Below are 15,833 nucleotides of genomic sequence, written 5' to 3'. Positions count from 1 at the left end.
TAGAAAGCACTATTAGTTCCAGTTATCTATTGCTATATAACAAGCCACCCTTAAATGTTGTGATTTAAAGCAACAATATTTTTTAGTTTCATCACACTTTGGATAGGACTTAGCAGGGAACGTTCTTTTTTTCCCCAAGTGGTACCAGCTGGGATAGTTTGATTGGGGCTAAAGGATTCATTTTTAAGAAAGATATGACTGAGCCCTTGGTGCTGGTTGCTGGCTGGGAGTACATCCAGGCTCTGTCAGCTAGGGGCTTTGATTTGTCTCCATGTGGACATCTTCATAAGACTTCTCAAGCATCTTGCAGCATGACCACAGGGTTCCAAGAGTTTGTATCCCAAGAAACTGTAAGTGAAACCTACTAAACTTTTACTAAATGACCCCAGCACCTAAACATCACAACTGTTCCATGCTATTGATGAAGCAGTCACAGATCTACCCAGATTCTGGAGCTAGACTCCACCATCTTTAGTAGGCTACCATATTTAAGCATACAAATTTAATGGTGCACTCATAGTTATGGGTTTCTTGAGACAGTTCACCTGCTCATTCCTCCACCCCACTGTAGCTACTAGAACTGTTCACTATGCACTGATAGACCCTGAAACCCATACTCCTTCAACAGTGTCACCACTTCCTTGTGGGTAGTGGAATGAACAGGAGTGAATTCTGCCTCTAATTATTGATGTAGCTCTCTAGATAATACAGCATTTTCTTAGCCAAGCCTGGGTATTAAGGAGTACCAGCAAGTAACTATCCTCCTTGTCTGTCAATATCATGGAGTGCTATCTGCTTGCACTAGGACCTATCTTCCCTAGAATATTTCCCATTGTCAGAGGCAGGTTCTGAAACTGTGGCAAACCTAGGTCACTTTGAGTTTTCCTGAGAACGAAGAAGCCCAACTTCTTGTTGTATTCCTGCCTTAGTCACTTCAGGTTGCTATAATAGACTATCACAGACTGAGCAGCTTATATACAGAAATGTATTTTTCACTGTTCTGTTCAGTTCTGCAGAGGGACCACTTCCTGGTTGCTGACTGCTGACTTCTTATATTCTTACATGCTGGAAAAAGGAATTGAGAGCTCTGGGGTAGCTTTAATAAGAGCATGGATCCTATTCACAGGGGCTTCACCTTCTTATCTAATTACTTCTAATACCATCACAATGGGAGTTAATATCTCATATTAATAACTATTGGTCAGACAAAAATATTAAGTCTATAATAGCAACTATAACCTATTGGGACATACCTATTGTGAAACTATTTACTTCCATAGAAGGATTAGTTTTGACATATAAAAGATCTTTACAAGATAACAGAAGGTATATAAATAATGGATAAAATATGTGAGCTCTAAATTCAGACCATTAGAATGCTTCTATGTTTCACACTTAGTTTTTAATCCTCATTTTCTCCTTTTAGTGAGATGTGGGGGAAAATGAGAGATAACTGAGTTTAAATAGCAAACTGAGTTTAAAAAGCAAGAAAATGCCCCAAGCTTTACAACGTGATCAAATCCCAAAACATTTGCACTGAGATTTTGATTGAACTTGTCACTAATTATATATTTACTGAGGTATATGTGACATAATTTCAAAATTTTACTTTCCATTAAAATTGATATGTGTGAGTGTGTGTGTGTGTGTATGTGTGTTTGTGCATGAATCTGGATATCCAATTTTTATGTTCTCTGTTTCATTAGTTATTTGAATATTGTCATGAAATATTTTTATTTTTAATTTAATTCTTAAATATATACATATTTCACTAAACAAATATTATAACAAATAATAGCTCCATTAAATAAATATTATTGAGTATCTACTGGGTTTTTAAATTTGTACTGGGTATATAGCAGTGATAAAAAAAAATCACTCTCATGATATAGCTTTCTTTTAGTAGGGAAATTCTGCAATCAATCTTAATTTAAAATTAAAACAAAATTCAAATATCTCTATAGAAATTGTATATATTAAAGAAAATTAAAGTATCCAGTATTTTCAAAAACTCAAACAAGTAAAATATATCCTCATTAACTCAAAATCAATTCCAGATTAGTACCTTCCAAATTAATATAAACTTGATATTTTCTTTCATGCCTTGGGAATGGAGCTTTCTTATAAATATTTTGGTGAATAGAGTTAGAAGGTAAATTCAAATCAACAAATTTTTATTGATTAGCTAGCATTCAGTCAGTACTGTGTTACACAAAACCATACTAATGAATGCATTTGTAATCAGACAAAGAATATGTACCTTGAAAACATTAATTAAAACCAGACTAAATGCCTAAGATGCAAATGAGAGGTATAGATGAGAGCCCCTATTAATGTTCAGAAAATTATATAAAATTGTGCAGAAAAATAATCATCAATAACCTGGCACTGAAACAATTATAATTTTCATTTAGTAATTGAGTAGACATTCAGAACATTTTATTTCTTTAGGTTCATTTTATTAACATTAAATGTATCATAGCTCTTGGAAGCATTAATAAAGATATTTTAATTGAGCATATAATAAACCAATATATAAACAAAACACTTTTGTTAATGGCACATACATATTATCCAATTTGCTTATCCAATAAATTCTTGTTTTGACATATATATTATGAAATTTTTCATTTTACTTGGCAAAATATTGTTTTGTCAAAATAAAGAAATGCACAATGTTTTATTTTAGACCCTATGATACCTTTGTATGGTGTCTTCCTAGATTATCTATTGTGATCTCTAGAACACAGTGGAAATATAAATGGAAAGATTTTGTAAGCACAAACTGTACTATATAGTCGTCTACACAAGACTGGGATGGAATAGGAAAAGACACAATTATTTTTTTCACCATATATATGCAGCTGTGATCTCTCTTTGTTATTGTTACTACCATTTGTAAATAATACCTTCACAATACTTTGTACCATCACTTTTCATCATTCCCAACATAAACTCTGTACCCATTAAATAACTCCGTCTTCCTTCTCACAATTACCCCACAACCCTCAGTCCCTGGTAAGCACTATTCTGTTTTCTGTCTCTATGAATTTGTTTACTCTAGCTAGCTGAAACATGTGAAATCCTACTATGTATGATTGTCTCTGGCTCATTTCACTAAGTATAATGTTTTCAAGGTTCATCCGTGTTGTGACATGTCAAAATTATATTAGAATGACATCAGCAAGTTGGGGAAAAGGAGATTCAAACCTTTATCTATCCCTCAAACAACAATTTTTTTTTCATGAGTGAAAATAGCACCAAGTGAGCTCCAGAGTGTGGTAAAGAAGCTGCAGCAACAGAATGGAGAAAACAAAAATTTTTAAGTGGAGTAACTACATAGAAGACTCATGGGAAGAGCTTCATTTTGCCTGCATCATCCCATTCCCCAGGAGGACAACTGCACTGAAAGAGAACTCTCCAGCTTTTGAGTTTCCCTCATGAGGAGAAAGAGAGCAGGGCAAGTGACCAGCTCCTCCAGCCTTTGGGTGTGCTTTCTAAAGGACCTGGTTTGTTCATTCACCACCCAGCTCATTAGACATATCAGCATAGCTAAGATGTCTGGAAATACCTGGAAACACAACAGATGAAGGCTATCAGTATCAACTACACAGAAGTACCACCAGTCTTCAAGGGTCTGTGCAGAAGAGAACTTCAGCAGTAAAAGCTGCTCAATAGCCACTGTGGCTGCTGTGGATTCCCCAGGAGAGGGGATGCTGCTGTACCACCCTGGGCCATCTCTCCCCCAACTTTTGCACTAGAGCCTGGTTCCATGACCATTCCAAATAAATCCATGTGTGACACTAGCCCCGGAATCACAGCAGGCAAGCCCACAATCTGGTTTTGAAACCATATCCTGGTTCCAGATCTTGGCTCCACAGTCTCTATGCAAATATTCATATCTCCCACACTAGTGCCCTGTCTTGGTGCACAGGCCTGAATCCCAGACACTGATCCTGTGGCTGTTCCATTCGTTTCCATTCTCTATATCTCAACTCTATTGCCTCTCTGGGCATACCTACACCTTCCACATCAGCACCACTGCTACCTCATGCATGCCTGAATGCTGAATCCAGTGACAAGATGAATCCTCCAGCCACAGCTTGCCTCTATGGATGAAAAGGGGAACAGTAGAATCTGTCATTCTTTGTCACTAAGAATCCTAACAGTCCAAGTCACTTCAGGAGAATAGAAGCCCCCACAGTCTTGGCTCTCAAGGCCTCCCTAGATCTTCTCTGACTGATCTCAGCTGATAGAAGTGCATGGAAAATAAGCCCATTGTAAAACCCAAGAGCCAGAACTGATACAAACCTTCCAGACAGTGTTTTCACACCCACACAAACATGACGATCTTCCCCTGCAGAAACCAATCTATAAAGACAGTAAGAGATGCTTATTTCCGCAAAAGTACAGACATCAATGCAAAGCTATACAAAACACAAGTCTGGCTGCTTGAGAGCTAACTCAGTGGAAGAACTCTTGCCTAGCTTGTGTGAGGTCCTGAGTTCAATCTTTTGCATTGAAAAGAAAAGTCAACGACATGAGCACCACCAAAATAAATAAATACAATAATTTTTCCTCTACAGAACTCCAAGACATGAAGATCTAGAAATTGGCAAATAATTCAAAGTAATTTTAATGAAGCTCAGTGGGCTTCTTGAGATAGAAGATTAAACAGAATCAAATAACATATGAAAAACTTGTAAGTCCAAGGAGAAAGAGAAATTATTAAAAAGAACTGAACGTAAATTCTGGAGCTGAAAAAGGACATGAATTTTTTGACATGAAAGAAATCAATAGATTGCTGTAACTGCTGACTCAATCAAGCAGAAAAAAAGAATCAATGAACTCAGAGACACATCATTTGAAATAATCAGTCAGAGAAGAGAAAGAACAAAAAATGAAAATGAGCAAACAAAATCTTTGTGACTTCTAGGATACCATCAAGTGAAGAAACATGCACATTAATGGAATCATAGGAGGAGCAGAGAAAGTGGCAAGAACTCACTTAAAGAAATAAGGACAGGCCTGGTGCAGTGGCACATGAGTATAATCCCACTTTTTTGGGAGGATGTGGCAGGAATATTATAAGTTCAAGACCAACCTCAGCAACTTAGATCTTATCTCAAAATAAAAAGGACTGGAGATGTAACTCAATGATAAAGCATCCCTGCATTGAAAATAAAAATAAAGAAATAAGGACAGAGAACTTCTGAAATCTGGAGAGAAATGGACATTTTGATCCATGATACCTAAAGAATCCCACATAGATGAACATCTGCACTAAGATGCATTATAATCAAAGTGTCTGAAGTCAAGAACAATGAAGGAAATTGGAAACAGTAAGATAAAAGCAAACTCACCACGTGCACAGAATCCCTGGCAGAATGTCAGCATATTTCTCAACAGAAACCTTGTAAACCAGGAGAAAGTGAGATAACATATCCAGAGTGCTGAAAGAAAAAATAAAAAATCTCTACCCAAGAACAATATACCAAGCAAACAAAACTATCCTTTAAGAAAGGAAAGATAAAGTCTTTCCTGAACAACAAAAAATAAGGGAGTTCATCACTGCTAGAACGTCATTACAGGAAATGCTAACATGAATTCTTCATATTGAAACAAAAACACACTAAACAGCAATGCAAAAGTATAGGACGTATAAATGTCATGTGTGAATGTATGTATCTTGACATCTAGAGATTAATGTAATACTCGTGCATGGTTTATTTTGATCTTAATATAAATATTAAAATATTAAAATTTGCTTATGTATATACAATATAAAAAGTAAACTCTGACTATAAGAACACAAAGTTGGAAGTAGTAAGTAAAAGCATAGTGGTTTTGTATGTGACTGAATTTATGGTGTTATGAAATTAAATAGGTTTTACCTATAAGATATAATGTATAATATCTAAGAAATTTTATGCAAGCTTTGAGGTAACTAAAATTACCTATTACAGATGTGAAAGAGATAAAGAATCAAAACAATAAAAAAACCCACATTAAAAAACAAAGAAAAGCAATAACAGGGAAATGAGGAGCAAAAAATTTGCAAAAGTAGATATGAAAAAATACGCAAAATGGGATGAGTAAGTCCTCACTAATCAATAATTATCATAAAAGTGAATATATTAAACTCATCAATCAAAAGACATAGAGTGATTAAATGTACAAAGAGTAGGATTCAATGATATACTGTCTAAAAGTGACTTACTTTAAAGACACATATCATTTCAAAGTAGGAGATAGAAAAAAAATAATGCAAAAGATAACCAAAAAGAAACAGGAAGGATTATACTTCTATTAGACAAAATACATTTTAAACCTAAAGTTGTCTCTCTAGATACAAAAGAAGTCATTATGTAATGAAAAAAGTGTGAATTATAAAAGAAGATATAACAATTATAAATAAATATATATATTATATATATATATATATATATATACAGACTTGATATTAGAGCACCTAAATATATAAGGCAAATGTTGACAGCTGATGAAAGAAATTGACAAGAATACAATAATAGTAGATGCTATGGTTTGAATAAGGTCGAATGTGTCCCCCAAAAGTTCTTGTGTTGGAAGCTTGGTCCTCAGTGGGAAAATGATGGTGTGAAGATGTTAAGAGGTGGAGCACAGTGGAAGGTCCTTAGTTCAATTAGGGGTCTGCTCTCAGAAAGAACGGGGGACTCTAGTATCTCTGTGGCTTCTGTTTTGAGAGGAGATCTATTCCTCCCATGCACAATCCAGTGGTTATGATGCCACCCACCATCTGCCATGAAGTTCTTAACAGAATCAATCCAAAGCTAAAGTCTTGTCCTTGTATCTCCAGAACTATAAGAATAAAGAAAGGTTTATAAAATCATCCTGACCAGGGTACTTCATTATAGTGACTGAATTTATGGTGTTATGAAATTAAATAGGTTTTACCTATTAGTAATAAAAAACAGAAATAGTACAACAGGAGTTTCAATATCCATTTAAATAGTGGATAAAAAATTCAGACAGAAATTCAGTAATGAAACAAGTAATATTAACAACATAGAACAAATAGACCTAACAGACATATATGAAAATTTCCACCCAAAACCCAGGAACATGTGAAATGTTCTCCAGGATATATCATGTTAGGTCATAAGCAAGACTTTAGGAATTTTAAATAGAAATTCATCCCTTGTATCTTTTCTGACCAAAATGAAATGAAACTTTAAACCAATGATATCAAGAAAACTCAGAAATTCACAACTATATGAACACCAAACACACAGTTGAATAACCATTGAAATAAAAAGGAAACCAAGAGGGACTATCAACTGTGTTTGAAGACAAAAGGATATGAAAATACAGTGTACTGAAATATATTAGATGAGAGATCAAAAGAGCAAAAGCATTGGATGAGGGAAGTGCACAGAGATAAGCACCTATATTGAAAAAAGAAGAAAAACTTTAAGTAAACAAGCTAACTACATACCTCAAGGAGCTACAAAAGTAGCAAACTAGACCCAAAGTTATCAGAAGTAAAGAAATGATACACGTTTGAGCATAAATAAATAAAATACAGAATTTTTTTAAAAAGAGAAAAATCAACAATACTAAGATTTGGTGGTTTTTTTTTTTTTTTGTCTTGTTTTGTTTTGTTTTAAAGAATCAAACGTTAGCTGGACTAAGAGAAAAAGGGAGAAGATTCAAATAAATAAAATTAGAAAAGACAGAGGAAACATTACTGCATGTGCCTTGGAAATAAGAAAAAGATCAGAAAGGAATATTATGAAGAATCACCTGAATTATATGCAATAAATTAGATAACCTAGAAGAAATGGATAAATTCCTAGAAATGTATAACCTACCAAAACTGAATAAAGAAGAAATGATAAGTATGAACAATTAAGTGGGAAATAAGGAGTCTGAAGAAGGAATAAAAAATTTCCCAGCAGAGAAAAGCTCGGGACCAGATGGCTTTATAGGTGAACAAATGAGAACAAATGAGAATTAATAGCAAAACTTTTAAAACTCTTCCATACAAAGAATGGAGAGAATAGTTCCAAATTCATTTCACAAGGCCAAATCATATGAACCAAAGCAAAGACAGTGCAAGAAAATAAAACTACAGACCAATGTTCCTAAGGAACATAAATGAAAAAAAAAATTTCCATGAAATGCTAGCAAACCAAATCCAACAGCACAGTAACAGGATCATATACCATAGCCAATTGTGATTTATCCCTCAGATGCAAGAATGATTTAAAATATGTAAATCAATATGACAAAACATATTAATAAAATGAAAGAAATGCATGATTATCTTAATAGATACATAAATATCATTTGACCAAGTTTCAACATCCATTCATGAATAAAACTCTCAGCAAAATACATATATAAAAGGAACTTAATATGATATATGCTATAATGAAAGTCCCATGGCAAATATCATATTCAGCAGGAAAAATACCAAAAGTTTTCCCTCTCAGATATGACACTTTTCACACAAATTAGCTAACCTGGCTGAAAAGAAAGAGAAAATATCAGTAGACCTATAACAAAGAGATTGATAAGTAATCATTTGGCTTGAACCAAATGACTTCACAGATGAATTCAACCAAACTTTTAAAGAAGATATTCCTATAAGACCACTGCAACATCAATCCAGTTGTTATATTTGGAAAGTAGTCTTTCTGCTTAAATTGTAAATTTATAAATTTAACTCATTTTCATAATTTGAGAAGGCATTTTATTTATTTATCTTTGTGGTGCTGGGAATTGAACATATAGGTGTACTACCACAAATTTACATATTCTGCCCTTTTTATCATTATCATCATTATTGTCATTAGTGTGTGTGTGTGTTTTGAGACAGGGTCTCACTAAGTTGACCTAGAACTTGCAATCCTTCATCCTCAGACTTCTGAGTTGCTGGGATTACAGATGCGTGCCACCACACCTAGTTTATAAAGTTACATTTAAAATAAAAAATTCAGGTTATTTAAAATTCAAGTGAGGAATATGTTAGAATTGTTGTTATTATTATTAACTATCTGGTAAAGATTCAAAAGTTATACACATTTTAATTAGGTATGCTCTATGAAAAGTTATCAAAATGAGAGAATGGACTTAAGGAATGGATATGCAAATCACAAAAGATTGAGTTTGATTGAATGGGATTGTCATTGACGATGATTTGAGAAATAGTGAAGTGAAAGTGAGTTTTGGAAGGAGAATGTTAAGTTGGGGACTGAGTGATTAATGGGAAAAGTAATTTTTTTATTATATGAATGTTTGATTTAGGACTTTGCCTCATATTCTAAGATGCTACCTCAAGATAAACTAGATATATTTCTACTTGGAACTCATATAAAGCATTCACTTGTATCCAATTTATTCTCTACTGAGACTCTGATGCACTTCTGTCAGCCGTGCTGAAAAAGAGACCTTGGGATCCTTTTAGAGATTGTCTGTTTGACTTAAAAAAAAAAAAAAAAAAAAAAAAAGATAAATCCTAAAATTCAATTTGCCTAGTTGTTCATCTCTAGTATGATGACTCATCTCACCTATTTGCCTCTTTTTCCTTCATCATTATTGTACCTGATATAATTTGTATCTTAAGTGTCTACTAAAGGCCTATGTGTTGAAGATTTGGTCCCCAGTCCATGGTGTTAAGATGTGGGGCCACCTTCAGCATGTGGATCCTAGTTGGAAGTCTGCCAGTAGGATGGGGGTATGCCCTTGAGCAACATATTGGAACCCTGGAACCTCCTCTCTTTCTCTCTCTCTCTTCTTCCCAGCAGGCGTGGGGTGATCAGTTTATTTCACCTGGTACTCTCCACCATGATGTGCTCCCTTGCAATAGACCCAGAGCAATGGGGCCAGTTGTCTATGGACTAAAACCACCACGACTGTGAAACAAAATAAAACTTTCCTGTTTATGAGCTGAGTATCTCAGATCCTTTATTATAGTAAGGGAACGCCAGCACAGCACCTTTCCAAATCCTTTGATGAATCAGACATAGGGATTTTTATGACACAGTGAATAAGTCATCTGCTCTTAGCTATAATCAACATTCAAAGAACTTTTATTTATGTTTTTAAGATTCATGGCGTCATGCCCAGTGAAGACTACCAAAGACAGAGTGTGTCATCATCCCAGGTGCTGGCTTCTGGTAGGTATGCTAAGTCAAGACAGCCATCAACATTATCCTATTACTTTTCTCATCTGTGACCGGACAGTGACCTCCTACATTGACAAGTTCATTTTTAAAGTCACTACTCATCCATCACTGTTGCCAAGTATACCTATCTACAAAGGAACTGCATGGTGTAAGTTAGTCATCGGTTCATAAATTTTTGGCCAATATGGCAAAGTGCCATACTGACTCAGAGCCAATTCAGTAGCCGTAGTTTCACAGAACCACTTGACATGTAAACACATTCAACTCTAATCTTTCCAAATTCTTTAAATTTTAATAAGTAACTTCACATACATCTGCTCTTTGTGACCTTTAAACAAACACACGATACTTTGGTATTTAGTTTCCTCCTTTACAAAATAAAGCATTTGTTCTATATAACCTGCTAAACACCTTTGGGGCCTGCATGTTCTTGGTTCTTCTCCTTCCCAGTGTTGCTGAAGTTTTATTGTCACTTTGTCAACTAAAGACCAGTCAGTGGTGATCTGAGCAGTTGCTGCAATGAAAATGGTTTACCCCATCCAAATTTCCTTACAGGCACAAAAGAACAACAAAGTCAAACAAAAATCACAATTAAATCTTCAAATATTTAATACATAAGACATTATTGAGAAAATTCAAAGATAGTAGTGAATGAGTTTTAAGAGATATTATGAGTGGGCAGTTCTGTCCAATTAAACATATAGCAAGTGTTTCAGCAAGAATTTCACCATGTTCATTCAGAAAAATTAGTTTTCTTAGGTACAAATAGCATGGTGCAGACTTGTGCTTCCCAGTGTTGATTGAAAAACAATGTATCCTTAATATAGTAAGTTCCCAAGACATCACACATATTGTTCATGATACTTTCTTGATCTCAAAATAAGTGTCATGTAGTAATTTATGAACAAAATACTATGAGATATTGTTCAGACCCTAACTTTGGAAGAAATAAAAATGCTACTTTTAGTTAAAAGATGAACAAGTCAATTATGTCAACATTCACAGAAAATAGGAATGTTGAGGTGGGAAGTTTTATATTCTCCCCTCTCAAGTTTTCCGAGGGCCTGCAAATTAAACTGGCAAGGATTGACAGGGTGATATATTGTTTATTTGTATGCACACAGGAGCTTGCAAAAATTAAAAGTGAACTCTTAAATGGTTAAGGTTTGAAGTTTATATGCCTAACTTAGAAGGGGGAAGGAAGAAGGAGAAAGGTCTCCCTAGGGAGAATGTTTCTTCAGCAAAGACAAGTGGGTTTTCTAGAGGACAAACAGGAGATAAGAACGTTTGTGATAGTTTGTTTATTCAGGTGAGAGTGGTCTTTCCATTTTCTTTATGGCTACTGATCTCTCTTAAAAGGGAGATTTACGGTCAGTTTACTCTTGGTCTTCTTTCTGGAAGGAAAGTCACCCTTAAGAGAGAATTGATGTCAGTCCCATTTCTCTGAAGTTTCTGTTCTTAGATTAGGAAAGCTTCAAGAAGTGTTCTCTCTGCATCTATCAAATATCCAATGTCTTTATTTGAAAATAATCTTACAACACAAGGATTCTTAATGAGTTCCTGTATTTTCTTCACTGTGAAATGTCTTCAGAAATTTCACTAATGAGAAACTGAGTTGGTTGTTGCAGAGAGAAGATCTAGTTTAGAAACTGTGAAGCAAGAGATCTGCAAGCACAGAGAAGAACAAAAATTAGAACAAGAATGAATAAGCAGAAAAGAGCAAATCTAAGCTCACTGCCCCGTGCCAAATTGAAGTCTCTCAGGCCTGGGAAAGGATCAGTCCAGAATACATTGTGCCTTCTTTATTTGCTGTTGAATATTAATCTTTTCTTTTTAAAAGCATATATTTGACATTATTTATCTTTTTTGACTCATGTAGAAACAGAATTTTGTACCAATGGTTGCATATGTTCCTCTTTGATGGGCAGCAGGGGTACCTAGGGTGGGGCAATTTGGAGTGCAATGGAGGCTAAACATCAATCTTCTGATTGACATGCTTCCAGACATTGCATCATCTTATTTAGTCTCCATTCTATTACCTTGTACGGATTTAGAATCATTCTTTCTGAATCATGAGTTCCCAAACTTAGAAAACAAAGGGTCCTTGACACTAAATAAAAATTGGAGACATAAACACAAGTGAGTTTTCTATGTTGTCTCCAATATGTGATGCTATCCTTTGTACAAAGGCATACCCATGATTTGTATTTGGATATCATTTAGTGTAGAATGTCTGGTGAGGGAGGGCTCTCGGTATGATGGTCCCCATGAACATTACCCATTAGTTGGGAACCCTTCATGTACTGTGTTGCTACATAAAATTTTTAAGAAAGCAGTGTTGGTCATGAACCAGGTCAAAGAGGACCTGTGACCGCCCCCCCCCCCCAAGTTGGTTGTGTCTCTTTCAAAATCACTATCATGTTGACATTTACATTGCTCCATTTTCACATACGTTTTTGTCAGGCCACAACAGCAAATCAATTTGTGAGACATCAGATAGAGAAGTCCTACAGTCTGATCTTGTCAGTTATGCAGATTGGTTTTTATCACTTAACCAAGATAATTCCATATTTTGGTCTAACCCTCATATAATTCATAGCAATAGGCATCCTAATCAGATATATAGCTAAGTTATTCCACAGCACATGAAGAGTGATGCCTAGTGACCAGGCAAATACCTGTGCTATCTAGAAACAATCATAACATCTATGAGGAGTTCCAAGGTGTCTTATCAGTGAAATACAACCATGGTGTTTGATTACCATTTGCCTTGCCATTTTTTCTTTATTTTATTTTTTAAATTTTGATTCATTGTAAACAAATGGGGTACAACTATCATTTCTCTGGTTGTACACAAAGTAGAATCATACCATTTGTGTATACATGTATAAAGGGTAATGATGTTTGTCTCATTCTGTTCTTTACTTCCTCCATCCCCCTACCCTTAATTTCCCTCTACCTAATCCATCCTTCTTCCATTCTTCCCTTACCTACTCCTGCACCCCCTCCCTGTAATGTATCTTTCATCCATTTTTTGGAGAAATCATTTGGCCTTTGGGTTTTGGGGAATGGCTTATTTCACTTAGCATGATATTCTCCAACTCCATCCACTAACCTTCAAATGCCATAATTTTACTCTTCTTTATGGCTGAATAATAATCCATTGTGTATATATATACCACAGTTTCTTTATCTATTCATCTGTTGAAGGACATCTAGGTTGTTTCTACAATCTAGCTATTGTGAATTGGGCTGCTATAAACATTGATGTAGCTGTGTCACTGTACTAAGCTGATTTTAAGTCTTTTGGGTATGAACTGAGGAGTGGATTAGCTGGGGCAAATGGTGGTTCCATTTTAAGTTTTCTAAGGAATCTCCATACTGCTTTCCAGAGTAGTTGCACCAATTTGCAGTCTCACCAGCAATGTATGAGTGTATCTTTTTCCCCATATCCTCCCAACACATATTGTTTTTTGTATTCTTGATAATAGACATTCTAATTGGGGTGAGATGAAATCTTAGGGTCATTTGTATTTGCATTTCTCTTATAACTAGAGATGTTGAACATTTTCATATATCTGTTAATTGCTTATAGATCTTCTTCTGTGAAGTGTCTGTTCATTTCCTTAGACCATTTATTGATTGGGTTATTTGCATTCTTGTTGTAAAGTTATTTGAGTTCTTTATAGATTCTGGAGATTAGTGCTATATCTGAAGTGTGTGCAGTAAAGACTTTCTCCCACTCTGTAGGCTTTGTCTTCACATTGTTGTTTCCTTTGCTGAGAAAAAAAAAAAAACTTTTTAGTTTGATTCTATCCCAATTATTGATTCCTGATTTTATTTCTTGTTCTTTGGGAGTTATGTTAAGGAAGTCTGGTCCTAAGCTAACATGATGAAGATTTGGACCTACTTTTTCTTCTATTTGGTGTAGGACCTCTGGTCTAATTCCTAGGTCCTAGATTCATTTTGAGTTGAGTTTTGTGCAGGGTGAGAGATAGGGGTTTAGTTTAATTTTGATGCATATGGATTTCCAGTTTTCCCAGCACTATTTGTTGAAGAGGCTATCTTTTCTCCATTGTGTATTTTTGGCACCTTTGTCTAATATAAGATAACTGTATGTGGGTTTGTCTCTGTGTCCTCTATTCTGTACCATTGGTTTACCTGACTATTTTGGTGCCAATACCATGCCATTTTTGTTACTATTGCTCTGTGGTATATTTGAAGATCTTGTATTGTGATACCACCCACTTTGCTCTTTCTGCTAAGGATTGCTTTAGTTATTCTGGGTCTCTTATTCTTCCACATAAATTTCATGATCACCTTCTCTATTTCTATGAGATACGTCATTGGGATTTTGACTGGAATTGCATTGAATTTGTGTAGTGTTTTTGGTAGGATGGCCATTTTGACAATATTAATTCTGCCTATCCGGGAACATGGGAGATCTTTCCATCTTCTAAGGCTTTCTTTAATTTCTTTCTTTAGTGTTCTGTAGTTTTCAGTGTAGAGATCTTTCACCTCTTTTGTTAGATTGATCCCAAGTTTTTTTTTTTTTTTGAGGCTATTGTGAATGGAGTAGTTTTCCTAATTTCTCTTTCAAAGGGTTCATCCCTTATGAATAAACATACATTAGATTTATGAGTATTGATTTTATATCCTGCTACTTAACTGAATTCATTTATAAGTTCTAGAAGTTTTCTCGGGTGGAATTTTTGGCTCCTCTAAATATGGAATCATGTAATCAGCAAATAGTGATAGTTTGAGTTCTTCTTTTCCTATTTGTATTCCTTTAATTTCTTTGGTCTGTCTAATTGCTCTGGTTAGACTTTCAATGATGACGTTGAATAGAAGTGATGAAAGAGGGCATCCCTGTCTTGTTCCAGTTTTTAGGGGGAATGCTTTCAGTTTTTCTCCATTTAGAATGATATTAGCCATGGGCTTAGCATAGATAGCATTTACAATGTTGAGGAATGTTCCCACTATCCCTATTTTTTCTAGTGTTTTGAGCATGAAGGAGTGCTGTATTTTATCAAATGCTTTTTCTGCATCTATTGAAATAATCATGTGATTCTTAACTTTAAGACTGTCGATGTAGTGAATTACATTTACTGATTTCCAGATGTTGAACCAACCTTGCATCCCTGGGATGAAACCCACTTGATCATGGTGCACTATCTTTTTAATATGTTTTTGTATGTGATTTGCTAACATTTTGTTAAGAATTTTTGCATCTATGTTCATTAGGGATATTGGTCTGAAGTTTTCTCCCCTTGATGTGTCTTTGTCTGGTTTTGAAATCAGGGTGATATTCACTTCATAGAATGTGTTTGGAAGGGTTCCCTCTTTTCCTATTTCATAGAATTCTTTGAAGAGTATTGGAATGCATTCTTCTTTGAAGGTCTTGCAGAAGTCATCTGAGAATTCATCTGATCCTGGGCTTTTCTTTATTGGTAGACTTTTGATGACTTCTTCAATTTCACTGCTTGAAATTGATCTATTTAAATTGTGTATGTTCTTCAGATTCAATTTGGGTGGATCATATGTTTCTAGAAACCTATTGATATCTTTAAGATTTTCTATTTTGTTAAAGTATAGATTTTCAAAATATTTTCTAATTATGTATTTCAATGGTATCTGTCATGGTCTTTCCTTTTTCATCAC

This window comes from Sciurus vulgaris, assembly GCF_902686455.1.
Source record: "Sciurus vulgaris genome assembly, chromosome: 1".
Classification (NCBI taxonomy): Eukaryota; Metazoa; Chordata; class Mammalia; order Rodentia; family Sciuridae; genus Sciurus; species Sciurus vulgaris.
The sequence above is the reverse complement of the archived record's forward strand: the minus strand, read 5'-3'. Positions refer to the sequence as shown.